We start from the raw sequence: 18,998 nt of genomic DNA, 5'->3' as shown, positions 1-18,998 counted from the left end.
AATTACTTGGGTAATCCAGAGACCCAGGGCAATGCTTTGGGGACATAGGCTCGAATCCAACCAGGACAGATGGTGAATTCAATAAAAATTTGGAATTAAAAGTCTAATAACCACCATGAAACCATTGTTGATGGTTGTTAAAAACCTATCTGGTGCATTTCCTTCATTTCCTGATCAATGAGCTCGCAAGAAACGCTGCGATGACTCATTCATAGACAATGGGCGTCAGAGAATGACCGTGTCCCGAACAGGAACAGAGAGGATGGCAGGGGAGGAAGCTGAAATTTTTGCCACAGAATGGGTGCATCACTGCTGCCTCACTGCAATACATGAAACAACTGGGGCAGCAGGGTAGCATGGTGGTTAGCATAAATGCTTCACAGCTCCAGGGTCCCAGGTTCGATTCCCGGCTGGGTCACTGTCTGTGTGGAGTCTGCACGTCCTCCCCCTGTGTGCGTGGGTTTCCTCCGGGTGCTCCGGTTTCCTCCCACAGTCCAAAGATGTGCGGGTTAGGTGGATTGGCCATGCTAAATTGCCCGTAGTGTCCTAGAAAAAGTAAGGTTAAGGGGGAGTTGTTGGGTTACGGGTATAGGGTGGATACGTGGGTTTGAGTAGGTTGATCATGGCTCGGCACAACATTGAGGGCCGAAGGGCCTGTTCTGTGCTGTACTGTTCTATGTTCTATGTTCTAACTGAGACAATGGATACCAAAAAACACAGGAAGTATTCATGTGTGTGTGTGTTTGTGTGTGTGTGTGTGCGCGCGCGCACGCACGACATAGCGTTGCACGACAGACAACCCAAGTGCTTTCAGCCAGAGAAAGCAAAAATAAATGACTTGTATTTATACAGAACTTTTCATGACCCAAAGCAGCTTGCAGCCAGTGAAGTACTTTTGAAGCTTAGTCACTGTTGTAACATATGGAACTGAGCTATGAAGAGGGGTTTATTTTATATCAGGCAGTTAATACATTTCCAACAGTTCACAAAAAGTGGGAACTTTACTCAGGCCAGTGGACAAATTCAGTCCTGTGCTTTCATCTACATGGCACAAGCCAGGAGCGTGATGAAACAATCTCCACATGGCTGGATGAGTGAAGCTCCAATAATACTTTAAGTTCAACTTCAACCAGGACAAAGCAGCTCACTTGATTGGTACTTCTCCCACAAATAATTACTCCACCACCACCAATGCACAATAACAGCAGTGTGTACCATCGACAAGGTACACTGCAAGAACTCATCAAGTTCAGCACCTTCCAAACCCATGATCGCTTAGCTAGAAGGACAAGGAAACACCACCATCAAGTCACTCACCATCCTGACTTGGAAATATATCGCCATTCCTTCACTGTTGCTGGGTCAAAATCCTGGAACTCCCTCCCTAACTGCACTGTGGATGTACCGACACCACATGAACTGCAGCGGTTCAAGAAGGCAGCTCACCACCACCTTCCCAAGGACAATTAGCTATGGGCAATAAACTCTGGCCTAACCAGTGACACCCACATCCCATGAATAAATATCAAAAATAAAAGGAATGCAATGAAACACAGCTGAGCTCGAGTTTAATTTGGCTTCAGATTCTTTGGAGGCTGAATCTTCTCCGATGACATTTCACTGAGTAACTTTCAGAGGCCGCCTGGATTAGATGACTCTCTTGAGAATAACCAGCAGTCTTTCAATTACCCGAGTGTTTGTTTGAAAACATAGAGATTGCATGCAATAGGAGCACAAATGGTTTCAATCACAACCATTTTCTATTGCAATAAAGCAGGAGACTACAGCAATAGCAGACCCACAGTCAAACAGTAACTTGCATTTCTATGTAAATATCGCCACAATCCCAGAGGACCATAGGCTGCTCTCCCCTTTGGTGGCGATTTAACCGGAGAGTCACCACCCTTCAGGCGAGGGGCATGGTTGAGAAGGTGGGGGCTTCATGAATAACCCGTTCAGCATAATGTTAAGGGTCCAAGAAGCATTACAGGAATTTCAAAAATAATAAATCTAGTGCACCCAATTCATTTTTTCCAATTAAGGGGCAATTTAGCGTGGCCAATCCACCTAGCCGCCACATCTTTGCGCTGTGGGGACAAAACCCACGCAAACGCGGGGAGAATGTACAAACTGCACACGGACAATGACCCAGAGCCGGGATTGAAATTCACCTAACAAGCAAGACTTTGGACTGTGGGAGGAAACTGGAGCACTCGGAGGAAACCCACGCAGACATGGGAGAGTGTGCAGACTCCATCAGACAGCGGCTCAAGCAGGAATCAAACCCGGGTCCCTGGCGCCTGTGAAGCAAGAGTGCTAACCACTGTACTACTGTGCCGCCCATGCAGAGTACAGCTAGAGGCTAGTGATCAGGAGAGGCAAGGTTGTGAATGGACCTGGAGTACAGATGAGGGAATCGGAGGCGCTCCACATTTAACACCAAACACAGTCAGTCAGCGTCCGAAATAGAAAAGCTGGAAGAATTGCAGGCCCAGGGGTTAAAAAACATTTACTCATGATCCTCCTTTTGGATGCTCACTGCACACATTTCACTCTTCACAGCCTGTGCTGTCAAGAAAAAAATGTATTTGCATTTATATACTCTTAATTAACCTCAGAAAATTCCATGCAGCTCACAATCAATTGAGCCACCGGAGAGAGGTCATTGCCCTGACCGGAATCTAGAACATGATGTGATCACAACCTCAGGATAGGATAAGCAGTTGATCGTTTGGGACTGAGATGAGGAGAAATGTTTTAATTCAAGAGGCTCTTGAATCTTTGGAAAAACGGTACCCCAGGGGAGCAGTGGATGCTCCATCGTTGAGTCTCTTGGGGAATCAAGAGATTTGGGGAGGAGGCAGGAGAGTACAGTTGAGGCAGAAGATGGGTCATGAAAAGACTGATGGGAAGGCCAGACACGGGAGGCCGCATAGTCTATTCTTGCTCATATCTCTTTTGTAGCATCCTTTTGAAATCTAGTCACTGTTGTAATAAGAGAAATACAGAAGGACAGCCATCAGCAGGAAAGTAGACCCCAACAAGGGACCAGCACACTGAAGAGTGGGGATCATTTGGGAAGGGTGGGGGGAGAAGAGAGATGAAGGCAGTAATTGGGGAAGGGAAGAATTAGGAAAACAAATGTGAATGATGTCAGGAGAACCTGAAGTACAAAGTGAAAAGAATACTTCTTGCTCGTTTACATTTCAGACTTCTGCATGATGACAGATTGAGATATTAATTCTATATTATAAACAGAGTTTACAGTATCTTAGTAACAGAGTATGCTCAGAGGAGAAGAATAAATCTCATTTGGAGCCATTTGCCAATAGTGAACAATGTTAATACCCTCTTGTGACGATCATCACTCAGCAAGTACACACAGCTCAATAGCCGGAAGTGGTGGAGCAGTAGAATAAATAAAAGCAAAATGTTATGGATGCTGGAAATCCAAAATAAAATCTGAAAATGCTGGATAAACTCAGGTCTGGCAGCATCTGTGCAGAGAAGAAAAATCTGGAGGTAACAGGAGAATGAAGGGCGATTTCAGCCAGAGTCGGGTGATGTTTATGGAGATGGAAGTCGGTGATTTTAGTATTAACGTGATTACATAGAGGGGAAAGTCATCTCAGGGTCAAATATGGCACCAAGTAGTGAATGGTCTAGTTCGATCTTGCCTGAGTGAGGTAAACATTACAGCTGCTTGCGCCTTCTCCTTTATTCCCCAAGCTGACATCTGACCTCATCCAACTGCAAAGCATTTTTGCCATTTCGTGTGAGGAATTTTTTGTTTTGCAAGTTCTGCAGAAGAGTCATATGGACTCGAAATATTAACCCACTTTTTTTCTCCATAGATGCTGCTAGACTGGCTGAGTTTTTCCAGCTGGTTTTTAAAAAAAAGTAATCACTGGATTGCAAACAAAAATTCTTCACACTAAATGGCAAAACAGTTTTGCAGCTGGAGGGGGTCGTTAGCCACTTTGGGGAGGGGGTAAAGGAGACAGCATAAGAAGTTATACTGTTTACCCCACCTCAGAGGCTGAACCAGGCCTTTCATTACCTTGATGCCATATTTGACCCCCAAGATGATTTCCCCCACTATGTACCTACGTCAACACCAAGGGGCTGGTTTAGCACAGGGCTAAAGCGCTGGCTGTGAAAGCAGACCAAAGCAGGCCAGCAGCACGGTTCAATTCCCGTACCAGCCTCCCGGAACAGGCGCCGGAATGTGGCGACCAGGGGCTTTTCACAGAAACTTCATTTGAAGCCTACCTGTGACAATAAGCGATTTTTATTTCATTTCATTTTCAAGATCGCTGACTCCCACCCCCATGACACCGCACGACTCAGTTCCTGCTTAAACACAACTTCTGAAACCTTCATCCTTTCTCCTGTTACCTCTCGACATGACTATTCCAATGAATTTCTACCTGGCCAACCACGTTCTATCCTCTGGGAACTCGAGATGACACAAAAATTGCTGTCCATGTCCTATCTCTTCCCAAGTCCTATTCCCCTTTTCACTTTGGTACTTGCTGGTTTACACTGGCGCCAGGTTAAGCAATGCCTCAAATTTAAAATGTTCAAACCTCTCCAAGGCCACCCCCTCCAAATCTCTGTGATCCTCTCAACCCTCTGAAATTTCAACACTCCTCTAATTCTGGCCTCTTGAGCATCTGTGATTTTAATCATTCTACAATTGGTGGTCTCGAATTTAAACTCTGGAATTTCCCCTCTCAACCTCTCCATTTGGCTTTCCTCCTTTAAGACGCAAAACCTCTCTCTCCGACCAAGAATTTTAGTATCTATGCCCATAGCTTGTGTGATTGAGTGCAAAACTTTGCTCTGTAACGCTCCTGTGAGACACATTTGGATGTTTTATTACCTTAAGGACAATATACAAATACGAATTATGGAGAGAGAAAATAACATGCTGGAAGATGAGCCAGAGTCACTTTGTGGCCAATAATACCACAGTGTGAGCAGGCAACTGGGAATGGGTTTGCCAGTTATCAGAGTACTGGGAGCAGCACTGGATCGGCCCAACTGTTACTGCCTAAATTTCAGAAGGGAATTGAATGTATACTTGAAAATAAGATATTTGCATAGCTTTGAGGTGGGGTAGATGTGCACAAATAACTAGACTGTTCTTTCAAAGACCAGATAGAAAAGGCCAAATGGCCTCCTTCTAGGCTCATAAGATCACGAGCAATAAGATGAATAAGTCTTTCAGCCCATCAAGCCTGTGCCACCGTTCAATAAGATCCGATTGTGGCCATAACACCATCTTCGCCTCCCTTGTCAATCAAAAATCTATCCAACATAGCCTTGAATAGATTCAATGACCGAGCCTCCAGTTTCTCTGGGGAAGAGAATTCCACAGATTTCTGAGAGAAGAAATTCCGCCTCATCTCCATCTTAAATGGCTCACTCCTTAGTTTGAAACTGAGCCCCCTAGTTCTTTATTTTCCCCCACAAGAGGAAACATCTGGGCGCCCTCACAATCTTTTTTTTCTTAAATTTTTTTAAACTCTCCTCCTTTTTCACATTTTCTCCCAAATTTACACCCAACAATAAACAATAATCGGTAACGAATGCAATGTCAATCCCCATATCAATAACAATGATCCCATCCTTCCACCAAACCCCAGACATTGGCCTGAATGTTAACATAAACAAATTACAAAAAGGAATCAGGAATCATCCATAGTCACCATTAACACATACATACAGCCCCCCCCCCCCCCCCCCCACCAACCCTCCCAGCCCCCTCTGTGGAGAGGTTGATTTCCACCCTAACAGTAGCCGCCTTCAGGCAATCAACGAGGCGAAGGCTACAACATCTGCCTCTGTGCCCGTTTCCAACCCCGGCTGGTCCGACACCCCGATTATGGCTTCCCGAGGGCCCAAGTCCAGTTTCACGTGCACCACTTTAGAGATTACCCTAAACACCTCCTTCCAGTAATCCTCCAGCTTTGGACAGGACCAAACCATATCAATGTGGTTTGCGGGGCTGCCCCCCACGCCCCCCCCCCCCCCTCCTCCTCCCAAACAACGTTCACACACATCTTCTACCTCCTTAAAAAGAGTCAGCTCATCCACTCCCTGGTAAGGTGCGCTCTATACACCACCTTCAGCTGTCTGAGTCCCAACCTTGCACACCAGAACCCCTACTTCATACCCTCAACCAACTCTTCCTCCCACTTTATGCGCCCTCATAATCTTATGTTTCAATAAGATCCTTCCTCGTTCTTCTAAACTCCAATTAGTATAGGTCCAATCTGTTCAACTTTTCCTCAAAATAAATCCCTCATCCCAGGAATATGTCTGGACTCAGACCCCGAGACAAATTCTCTCGTACCACACAAAGAACATTGAAGAATCTACAATTCGAGGTGAGTAAGCCATTTGCTTATGAGGAAAAACACATGAAGTGTTATGAGCATATCACAGAATTTGGGAGTTGTTACAGTGCACATTTAGTCAATTGTGTCTGCACCGGCTATACAAATAAACAATTCACTTGGCCCTGCTTTCTCCATAACGCTACACCGTCTGCCATTTCAGATAAGTCTAATTCCCTTTTGAATGCTTCAATTGAACCTGCTTCCACCACATCCTCAGGGCAGTGCATTTCAGAGTATAACAACTCGCGATGTGAAAAAGTTTTTCCTCGTATCGCTTTTGCTGATTTGCAAATTACTATCTGTGGTCTCTGGTTCTCAACCTTTTCACAAGTCCCTCCCCATCTTCTCTGTCCGGATCAGTTATTACTTTTTTAAATTACATTTAGTGTACCCAATTATTTTTTTCAATTAAGTGGCAATTTAGCTTGGCCAATCCACCTAGCCTGCACATCTTTGGGTTGTGGGGGCGAAACCAACGCAAACACGGGGAGAATGTGCAAACTCCACACGGACAGTCACCCAGAGCCGGGATCGAACCTGGGACCTCGGCGCCGTGTAGCAGCAGGGCTAACCCACTGCACCACCATGCTGGTGGTTCAGCGTTATGATTTGAATACCTCCATCAAATTCCTCTCAGTCCCCTTTTCTCAGAGGAAAACAGTCCACATCTATTTTCGTAACTGAAGCTCATCCCTGGAATCATTCTCATGAATTATTTTTGAACTTTCTCCAATGCCTTCGCATTCTTCCTAAAGTGTGGCACCCAGAAATGGACGCAATACTCCAGTTGAGGTTGAGCTGGTGTCAAAGTGCAGCAAGACTATTAATCTGATTCCTTCTTCTGAGTGTGTTCATGGCTTGTGACGCTGCAGCATTGAGCTTCCTTTTCATGCCATGAGTACACAGTCTCTCTTTCCTGTGTTAAATTTAGATCTAAGCCGCTGCTGACAGTATGGTCACAGCAAGTCTCAGATAGCAAGGGGCTACTTGGCTTCGAAACAACATAAGAGAGACCAACTTAACATATAGCTGGCACACTAGCTGTGTGTGTGTATGTATAGTATATAGGGACAATTCAAACCCATAAAATACTGGCATACATGAAATCACTACCCACAAAGCAGAGAATCCTACATACAACCATACACCAACTAAGTCACATTCTATCCTTGTTCCAATATTCAATACCCTATTGTATAGTATATAACTGGTATTCTGTAGTTTGTTGTGCATTAGAAATGGGTATACCATCCCACAATACAGTATATACAAATATTCTATTGAGGGAATGTATAAAGGGGAACATTAAATTCTATCCCACAATCTAATATAAACAAACATTCTTATGCCTATAGCGTATAGGTCACTTAATCCCTGTAATAATTACATGAATAAACCATTCTATCCCTCTTGATGTAATTAATGTCAGAGAAAAAGTATTGGAGAAATGTGAGGAACTAAAACCCAACAAATTCCCAGGATCCGATGCCCTCCATCCCCTAAATGAGGTAAAGGCAAATTGAGTGAATGCACAGTTTATGATTTTCCAAAATTCCTTAAGAGTCTAGAACAGTTTCAGCAGTTTGGAAGTTGTAATACCTCTGTTCACAAAAGGAGAGAATTGGGAACTATGGGGCCAGTAGGCCTGACATCAATAGCTAGAACAATGCTAGAATCTGTATGTTCTATGTTTTATTTAAAAAAAGTCAAAATAATTCACTTTGTAAAATAAATTTAAGAGTACCCAATTCTTTTTTTCCGTGGCCAATTCACCTACCCTACACATCTTTGGGTTGTGAGGGTGTGACCCACGCAGGCACGGGGAGAATGGGAAAACTCAACACAGACAGTAACCCAGGGCCCGGATTGAACCCAGGTCCTCGGCAGCGTGAGGCAACAATGCTAACCACTGCACCACCGTGCTGCCCTAATTCACTTGGAAAATTGTAGCATGGTTGGGTAGTCTCAACATGGTTGCACAAAAGGGAGATAGTACTTGGCAAATTTATTTGAGTTTCTTGAGGGCATAATTTGTATGGTAGATAAAGGGGCGAAGGTAGATGTGATATACTTGGATTTCTAAAAGATATTCGGGAAGGTGCGACATAACAGGTTAATACACAAGATAAGGGATTATGGAGTTGGTAGGATATATTAGCACAAATGGAGATTAGTTAATGTACAGGAAGTGGAGAGCCAGGGTAAATGGTATATTTTCATAATGGCAGGCTTTAACTGTTACTGAGTGCAGGAAAAACATATTCCACTATAAGGAAAGAAACAACCTGAAAATTAGCGAGACTCCATGGATGAATAAAGGCTTAAAGGAACAACTTAAGTTTAGGGATGAAACATTCAGTAAGTACAGACAGCAGATTTAAGAGAACATGAAACAATTAGCAGAGAAGTTAAAAAAAATCAATTAAGACAATAAAGAGAATCTATGAAATTAAAATCAAGGAACATGAAACACAACAGTAAAACATTTTAGCGGCACATCAATAAAACAAAAGGTTAAGATGGAAATAGTACCATAAAACCAAACTTGAAATGGATTAAGGCTCGGTCCAGTTGGAGTGCATCCAGGTATTTTAAAATAATCCAGGGAAGAGTTACCAGAGGCAGTGCTGCACATATTTAACAAGTGAATTGTAGAACACATACCTCCGCAACTTTGTATTGACTCAACATTATTACAATTACAAAATCTTCCTCGAGGGCATTTCCCTGCATGATCGTTGCTCTATAACTACAAAACTGAAAGAAAGAAACCTTTTTAACCAAGAGCTTCCAATACACTGTGGAGGCTTCAGGCCAATCCACATCCAACAACCTACTCTGAAAACACTGCTTGCATTTTGCCTGCTGTGATAAATTGTCCCACAGCAGCCCAGCCAATCCACAACATTCTAAATAAAATAACCCGCAGCGTTCGAAAAAAAAAGAGTCAACTTGGCCTATCTCCCAAAAGGATCTGCTTGGGCCATACCTTGTGAATCAGGTTTCATTGAAACGATCCATTAGTTTGAAATATATTGTTTATAAACAGGCAAAAAAAAATTTATGCCCACTTTCAGTGCTGTAAGTAACAATGTGTCACGAAAGGATGCAGTGCCACAGGACTGGCAGACAGCTAACATATTTCCTATATTTAAGGGGGCATAACATGTCCAGGGAATTACAGACCGATAATCAGCTTAATATTGGTGGTAGGAAAATAAATGGAATACCTAGTAAAGGAGAGAATAGAAGAACACCTGCAAATTAAAAATATAATAATGAAGAGTCAATGTTTTGTTATGCACTTGGCGAAGCATAAGCTGCTTCCTTGATGTTCACTCTGACAAAGGAAGGCTCAGACGTGGAGATAACTTCAACACGTTTATTAAACTATTAACAATTCTCCTACTCGGATTCGCCTCTACCATTAATCCTTCTGTAGCTACTCAGACTGATGAACCAGTCTGCTACAATCCAGGTGGTAGGTGTGACGTGCTGAATCAACGCCGTGTACTCACAGAGTCTCCACTGGAAAGAGGAAGATCATGTGTGCTCTGTCCTTTTTATATGGGTTGGTGTAATGTCCCCCTGTGGTAGTGTCACCTCTGTGTATCATGAATGCCCATTGGTCGTGTCCGATCTTACTGACCTATTGGTTGAATATCTCTGTGTCATGTCTCTGATGCTCCCTCTAGTGTTTAGCTAGTCTACATGTATTTACATTAACCCCTTGTGTATTTACAGTGATGCATATCACCACACTCAACGTGAACTGCAAAAGGGAAAATCTTACCTGACCAACTTTACTAATTTCTTTGAGGAGGTAATAGAGAGTAAAGAATAGTAATACGGGAGATGTACTTTGTCTGTATTTTCAAACGGCCTTCAATAAGGTTCCCAGAATAGGCTAATGAATAAGACCAGAGAATACAGGGCTGGTTTAGCTCAGTGGGTTAGACAGCTGGTTTGTGTTGCAGAACAAGGCCAGCAGCGCGGCTTCAATTCCCATATCAGCCGAGAATTCTAAATTCTCCCATGTGTACCCGAACAGGCGCTAGAATATGGCAACTAGGGGGTTTTCACAGTAACTTCACTGTGAACAGGTGCCAGAATATGGCGACTAGGGGCTTTTCATTACGGTGTTAATGTAAGCCTACTGGTGACAATAAAGGATCCTTATCTTTAAATGTGGAGTCAGGGGACAAAGTAACGGAATGGATTGCTGACTGAGACTTTGATGGCAGTCAAACAAGGAACACAAAAAGCTGGCTTGCAGCTGCAGCAAGCAATTAGCAAAGTAACTAGCATGTTGGCCTTTATTGCAAGGGTATTGGAGTATAAGAACAAGGTAGTCTTGTCACAATTGTACAGGGTTTTGGCAACGCCAATGCTGGAACAGTGTGTATAGTTTTAGTCCCCTTAATTAAGGAAGAATATACTCCTGCTGCAGGCAATACAGCGAAGGTTCACTCGATTGGTTCCTGGAATGGCCCGGGTGTCCGGCAATGAAAGGTCAAGTACACTGGGCCGGGCAGCACGGTGGCACAGTGGTTAGCATTGCTGCCTACGGCGCTGAGGACCCGGGTTCAAATCCCGGCTCTGGGTCACTGTCCGTGAGGAGTTTGCACATTCTCCCCGTGTCTGCGTGGGTTTCACCCCCACAACCCAAAGATGTGCAAGATAGGTGGATTGGCCACACTAAATTGCCCCTTAATTGGAAAAAAATAATTGGGTACTCTAAATTTATTTTAAAAAAGTACACTGGGCCTATACCCTCCGGAGTTCAGAAGAATGAGAGGTTATCTCATTGAAACATATAAGATTCTGAAAGGCTTTGCAGGTAGAATCATATTTCCCCTGACTGGGAAATTCAGAGTATGGGGACAAATCCTCAAGGAATGGGGTCAATTATTTTGGGTTGAGACGATGAGAAATTTCTTCACTCACTAGGTTATGAATCTTTGGAATTTTCCATCTCAGAGAGGGTTATGTGTGCTCCATCGTTGAGTTTGGGTTGGATTCTTCTGCCCCACCTGCTGTCAGATCGCCACGGGCGGGACACAAATCATGCAAGGGTCCATTGACTTTGGGCGGGAATTTCCGGTCGCTGGGTGGGTGCAGCCAGAGAATCCCACCTGATATTTAAGGCTGGGATAGATCAGGGAGTGAAGTGATATGGGGAACAGTAGGAAAGTGGATCTGAATTGAAAATCAGCCATTTTCGGGAAAGAATAGCAGAACAGGCTCGAAGAACCATATGGGCGACTGCTACATTTTTCCATTGTGTGTGTTGCTGTAGGAGAATAGTAATATCCAGAGAGGATGATGGTAACATCAAATGTGGCCATGGTAGCTTTCAACATTTGACACCAGTTGCTGGAGCTGTTCAGCGTAACAGCTGCAGGTCAAATTTGGCAGGTCATTCATTTTTAGCTACCTTTTGGCTCAGTGGTAGCATTTCCGCCTGTTAGGGCTGCTGGTTTTGGACCAAGCACCCCAGGGAGTTTCAACAAGAAGGCTCTGCTGCTGATCCCTACTCGATCATCCCATTGTACCAGCCCAACAATTTTGCTTCTTGATGCTCCCTCCGCATCTTGAACACTCATCCAACATTAAACCTTTTCTTGCACATCCCCTCAAATATTTGTTTTATTGTGCATGGCATATCCATTCGACAAGGTGGGCCCTTTAAATGTTTCTGTGCATGATTTAGAGCGGCCAGCTTGTACACAGCCTTTGGGAGCATGCAGTTAGTGCACAGGCTCCCTGGCTACAGACCCCCCCGGACACAGTAATCAAATCTTTGCTCCTGCTACTGGACTCAATATCTAATCATACTGTCACGCTCTCCAATATCTCCAATTACTGATACAGGGCAAATAGTGGTAACACTCCACAAGACCTGAAAATAGGGGCAACACTCCCCGAGACCTGAAAATAGGGGCAACACTCCCCGAGACCTGAAAATAGGGGCAACACTCCCCGAGACCTGAAAATAGGGGCAACACTCCCAGAGACCTGAAAATAGGGGCAACACGCCCCAAGACCTAAAAATAGGGGCAATGCTCCCCGAGACCCCGCAAATAGGGGCAACGCTCCCCGAGACCCCGCAAATCGGGGCAACACTCCGAGACCCCGCAAATAGGGGCAACACTCCCCGAGACCCGCAAATAGGGGCAACACTCCCCGAGACCCCACAAATAGGGGCAACACTCCCCGAGACCCCACAAATAGGGGCAACACTCCCCGAGACCCCACAAATAGGGGCAACGTCCCCTGAGACCCCACAAATAGGGGCAACACTCCCCGAGACCCCACAAATAGGGGCAACACTCCCCGAGACCCCACAAATAGGGGCAACACTCACCGAGACCCCACAAATAGGGGCAACAGTCCCAGAGACTCCACAAATAGGGGCAACGCTCCCCGAGACCCCACAAATAGGGGCAACACTCACCGAGACCCCACAAATAGGGGCAACACTCACCGAGACCCCACAAATAGGGGCAACACTCACCGAGAGCCCACAAATAGGGGCAACAGTCCCAGAGACTCCACAAATAGGGGCAACGCTCCCGAGACCCCACAAATAGGGGCAACACTCACCGAGAGCCCACAAGTAGGGGCAATAGTCCCAGAGACGCCACAAATAGGGGCAATAGTCCCCGAGACCCCACAAATAGGGGCAACATTCCCAGAGACGCCACAAATGGGGGCAACAGTCCACGAGACCCCACAAGTAGGGGCAATAGTCCCCGAGACCCCACAAGTAGGGGCAACAGTCCCAGAGACCCCACAAATAGGGGCAACATTCCCAGAGAACCCACAAATAGGGGCAATAGTCCCCGAGACCCCACAAGTAGGGGCAATAGTCCCTGAGACCCCACAAGTAGGGGCAATGCTCCCAGAGACCCCACAAATAGGGGCAATAGTCCCCGAGACCCCACAAATAGAGGCAACATTCCCAGAGACCCCACAAATAGGGGCAACATTCCCAGAGACCCCACAAATAGGGGCAACAGTCCCCGAGACCCCACAAATAGGGGCAACATTCCCAGACACGCCACAAATGGGGGCAACAGTCCACGAGACCCCACAAATAGGGGCAACATTCCCAGAGACGCCACAAATGGGGGCAATAGTCCCCGAGACCCCACAAGTAGGGGCAATAGTCCCTGAGACCCCACAAGTAGGGGCAACAGTCCCAAAGACCCCACAAATAGGGGCAATAGTTCCCGAGGCCCCACAAATGGGGGCAATAGTCCCCGAGACCCCACAAATGGGGGCAATAATCCCCGAGACCCCACAAGTAGGGGTAACAGTCCCAGAGACCCCACAAATAGGGGCAACGCTCCCAGAGACCCCAAAATAGGGGCAACGCTCCCAGAGACCCCAAAATAGGGGCAATGCTCACAGAGACCCCAAAATAGTGGCAATGCTCCAAGAGACCCCAAAAAGGGGCAATGCTCCCAGAGGCGCCAAAATAGGGGCAATGCTCCCAGCGACCCCACAAATAGGGACAATAGTCACCGAGACCCCACAAATAGGGGCAACAGTCCCAGAGACCCCACAAATAGGGACAATAGTCCCCGAGACCCCACAAATAGGGGCAACAGTCCCCGAGACCCCACAAGTAGGGGCAATAGTCCCCGAGACCCCACAAGTAGGGGCAATAGTCCCCGAGACCCCACAAGTAGGGGCAACAGTCCCAGATACCCCACAAATAGGGGCAATACTTCCCGAGGCCCAACAAATGGGGGCAATAGTCCCCAAGACCCCACAAATGGGGGCAATAGTCCCCGAGACCCCACAAGTAAGGGCAACACTCCAAGAGACCCCCAAAAGGGGCAATGCTCCCAGAGACCCCAAAATAGGGGCAATGCTCCCAGAGACCCCAAAATAGGGGCAATGCTCCCAGAGACCCCAAAATAGGGGCAACGCTCCCAGAGACCCCACAAATAGGGGCAACAGTCCCCGAGACCCCAAAAATAGGGGCAACAGTCCCCGAGACCCCACAAATAGGGACAACAGTCCCAGAGACCCCAAAATAGGGGCAACGCTCCCAGAAACCCCACAAATAGGGGCAGCAGTCCCCGAGACCCCACAAATAGGGGCAACTGTCCCCGAGATCCCACAAATACTGGCCCTGTGTCCTAAAGTTTGAAATACAACAGCAGTCAGCTGAAGGAACAGCACAATGTTTTGATGCAAATTATTTTGATTAGTTCAGAACTACCAAAATAATGACCTCATAAATCAGCAAATAAATAGATTTGTTCTATTTGGCTCACTTCTGATGACTTCTCAATCCTGCACCTTGTGACACCCAGTGAAATGTGACTCGGCCATTTAAAACCCACAGTGTGCAGCAGGCATTCTTACCATGAAGAGTATTACTTGTTTACTCCAAGTTAGCTGGCATTCTGTTGCTAAATGCGGTATTATTTATCATCCGTGATTAGGATGTGGTGGGGAGTGAATATGTCCAGGGTGAATGTACACGCACATTAATGTAGACACAACATGCTCAGAGAAAGGAGCATTCCTAAGATGGCCCTTTACACCAGTATTTGAATATGACTGTCTGCTGCTGATCCAAGTGCCAGATATCATTAGAAAGCCAGGCTTTCTGAATGGCACATTCAACAAACTGCCTCTGGTTGTCATGGTTTTGCTGGGATGAGATGGCGGGTTGGGGGGGGGAACAAACCAGGTCCCCTCATTACAGGATTCTTTACTTCTCTTCCGTATTCAGCCAGGTAATGATGCAGGAAAGGCCAGGCGAGTGGCAGCCCACGTGGCCCTTTGTGAAATGAAAGTTCAGCCACACACGGAGACACAAGGTTTTCCTTTCACCAGTTAATTACATGACTTTCTCCTCTTTGTCAGTGGTGTGTTTGTGTATATTGAAAAGCTCCCAGACCAGCTCCCTCCAGCCTCTTCTGTTTTTCCATCTTGCATAATGTTTTCGAGCCAGGTGCTGACAGCAGACTGTAAACTCACCAAGGTTTTCTCATTCATTTTAAAAACCAAAAGGTCAGAGGATTCTTTCAATATAAGATGGCGATGGTTTAACAAAGGAACCCCTCATGCTCCAACTTTATAATAACGTCACCTAGTCAACAGCCAGCGCGTTCAAGCCCTGCTGCACATCGTCCAGACTGACGACTCAGTGCTGGGGTGCTGCACTGTCAAAGGTACCACCTTCCCGGGGAGTAGTTATACCGAAGCCCCAGCTGCCTCTCAGGCGGTTTAAAAGATGTGACGGTACTACTGTATTTCAAAGAAGAGCAGGGGATTTCTCCCCAGTGCCCTGGCCAGTATTTATTCCTCAACCAACACCTAAAAACAAATGATCTGGTCATTATCACAGCCCTGTTTGTGGGAGGTGGCTGTGCACAAAATAACTAATTTCCTACTTTATAACAGTGACTGCATTTCAAATGCACTTAATTTGGTGTAAAGTGCTTTGAGAGCACATAAAAGGCATTTTGTAAATGCAAATTTAAGATATATATGCGTGTTTATATATAACATGTGATAATATAATAACACGCAAGGCCAGCAGTGGGGGTTCAATTCCTGTACCAGCTGAGGTTATTCATGAAGGCCCCTCCTTCTCAACCTTACTCCTCGCCTGAGGTGTGGTGATACTCAGGTTAAATCGCCACCATTCAGCTCTCCCCCTCAAAGCAGAAAGGTTATCTGGGACTATGGCGCCTTTACCTGAATATATAGTATGTATGTTATGTAACATGTGTGTATTATATATATTATATGCAATTATTACAAGTTTTATAATTTGCAACCATTCAAGAACACGCACAATAAGTGTTTTGGTAGCCTTAGGTCATCCTGCATCACTTTCTGACCAAGAACTTGACAGATCGCAATACATTAACACAGTATGATACAAGACCTTAAACCACAAGCAATAAACTTCACACTTCCTGATAGAAAGGAGCCCTGCTTTCACGCAACGATAAGGCTCATTGTTTCTCACACGGTACTCAATTAGAATTTCTTCTGATACAGGGAGTCCCAAACATGACCATGACCTTTACACATTACAATGTCTGGGGCAGGGGGGCGAGGGGAATCCGGTGACACACTCAACACCACCTGTAATCACCCACCCACACACCAAAACGAAACAAGCTCCCTGCCCTCCTGAGGCTGCCCAAATGAGTCAACATGTAGGGTCGCAGCAACAGTTTCTGACTTAAAAACCCACAAACATTTACAAATACATGTCAGCAAGGCTTGTGAAAGATGGGAGGTTTTATAAGGCACAGTGCATTTTGTTTCCTTCTGTTGCCACTCTCATTCTTTTTCCCATTTTCACATTACAATCCAAATCCAAGCCCACCCAACATGCAAGTTCCCAGCAAGTCGCAAACTCAACCAATGGCAGGGTCATAGCTGGGACCACTAAACTCAGCACAGACCTCTGATCAAATTTGGGACCTCCTGTGTCATATCCACTCTAACCAAATGATTTTGTATACTCTTTTGTTCGCAAATTGCTGACAAGGCCAGTATTTGTTGCCCATCTCTAACTGCCCTTGTGAGGAGGCGGTGATGAGCTACTACCTTGAGCCATTGAACTCCATGTGGTGTACGTATACCCACTGTGCTGATAGGGAGGGGCTTTTGGTCCAGCGACGTGAAGTAACAACCATATTGTTCCAAGTCAGGATAAAAAAATTCAACCGGGAGCCCATCCGGTCCCGGCGCCTTCCCCGACTGCATGTGGCCAATCCCACTGACCAGCTCCTCCAACTCGATCGGCGCCCCCAGTCCCTCCACCTGCTCCCTTGGAAATCGGAGCCTGTCCAAAAAATTCTCCATTCCCCCTCCCACCGCCGGCGACTCCGACCGGTACAGTTCCCTATAGAAGTCCCTAAAGACCTCATTGACCTCTGCCCCCTGCCGCACCACATTCCCATCTCTATCCTTCACTCCACCAATCTCTCTAGCCGCATCCCGCTTACGCAGCTGGTGCGCCAGCACCCTGCTCGCCTTCTCTCCATACTCATAGACCGCTCCCTGCGCCTTCCTCCACTGTGTCGCCGCCTTACTGGTGTTCAATAAATCAAACTTGGCCTGCAAGCTACGCCGTTCCCCCAGCAATCCCTCTTCCGGGGCCTCCGCATACCTCCTATCCACACTCAACAGCTCCCCCACCAGTCTCTCCCTCTCCCTCCTCTCCCCCCTCTCCCTATGGGCTCGGATGGAGATCAGCTCCCCCCTAATCACTGCCTTCAGAGCCTCCCACACCATCCCCACCTGGATCTCCCCAGTATCATTGACCTAGAGGTACCTCTCGATACATCCCCGAACCCTCCTACACACCTCCTCCCCGAACCCTCCTACACACCTCCTCATCAGCCAACAACCCCACGTCCAGACGCCAAAGCGGGCACTGGTCCCGCGCCTCCCCCATCTCCAGATCCACCCAATGCGGAGCATGGTCCGAAATCGCGATAGCCGAATATTCGGCCTCCTCCACCCTCGGGACCAGTCCCCTGCTCAGAACAAAGAAATCAATGCAGGAATAAACCCTGTGCACATGGGAGAAAAAGGAGTACTCCCGAGCCCTCGGCCTCCCGAACCTCCAGGGATCCACTCCTCCCATCTGGTCCATAAACCCCCTCAATACCTTGGCCGCCGCTGGCCTCCTGCCTGTTCTTGAACTAGAACGATCCAGTAGGGGATCCAGCACCGTATTGAAGTCCCCCCCACCATGATTAAGCCCCCCACCTCCAGGCCAGGAATGCGGCCCAACATACACCTCATGAAACCAGCATCATCCCAATTTGGGGCGTACACATTAACCAACACGACCCTCTCCCCCTGCAGCTTACCGCTCACCATCACATATCTGCTGCCACTATCAGCCACAACCTCAGACGCCTCAAACGCCACCCTCTTCCCCACCAGGATCGCCACCCCCCGGTTCTTTGAGTCGAGCCCCGAGTGGAAAACCTGCCCCACCCATCCCTTCCTCAGACGGACCTGGTCCGCCACCTTCAGGTGGGTCTGCTGGAGCATGGCCACGTCCACCTTCAGCCCCTTCAGATGCGAAAACACCCGGGCTCGCTTAACCGGCCCATTCAACCCCCTCACGTTCCACGTAATCAACCGAATCGGGGGCACCCCGCCCCCCTCGACTAGCCATAACCCATCGACTGCTCGCCCATAGCCATCACCCATTCGGCCCGTTTCCCACAGCGATATAACCTCACCCCGACCCCCCCCCCCCCCCCCCCCCCCCCCCGAACTCCTCCCTGGCCAATCCAGCAGAGGCCCAGTATCTCCGCCCCCCCCCCCCCCCAAGCTAGGACCCTTCCTAGCCGCGACTCTCCCCCCACTGTACTCCCGTGAGCCAGTTGACTTCTGCTGACCCCGGCAGCTCCCGCTCTAACTCCGACCCCTCCCGATATGAGGTCCCCCCCACTCCCCTGCATCAGTTCCTGGGCACCGCTTCAGCGCGGGAAACCCGGTCTAATAGCCATGCCCCTCGCCACCAGCTCCACCCACTCGTCCCGCAACACGGGAAACCAGAGAAAAGCCCGCGCATTCACACTG

At 47.1% G+C, this 18,998-nt stretch overlaps 1 protein-coding gene across 2 annotated transcripts in view; it reads right to left on the bottom strand.

Moving 5' to 3' along the window:
* The window catches only part of dgkza (diacylglycerol kinase, zeta a), a 922,143-nt gene that overhangs the window by 439,363 nt on the left and 463,782 nt on the right, over positions 1 to 18,998 (bottom strand). The window lies entirely within an intron of this gene.

The sequence above is a fragment of the Scyliorhinus canicula genome, chromosome 9, assembly GCF_902713615.1.
Source record: "Scyliorhinus canicula chromosome 9, sScyCan1.1, whole genome shotgun sequence".
Lineage (NCBI taxonomy): Eukaryota > Metazoa > Chordata > Chondrichthyes > Carcharhiniformes > Scyliorhinidae > Scyliorhinus > Scyliorhinus canicula.
This window is presented reverse-complemented; position numbering and strand designations above follow the sequence as displayed.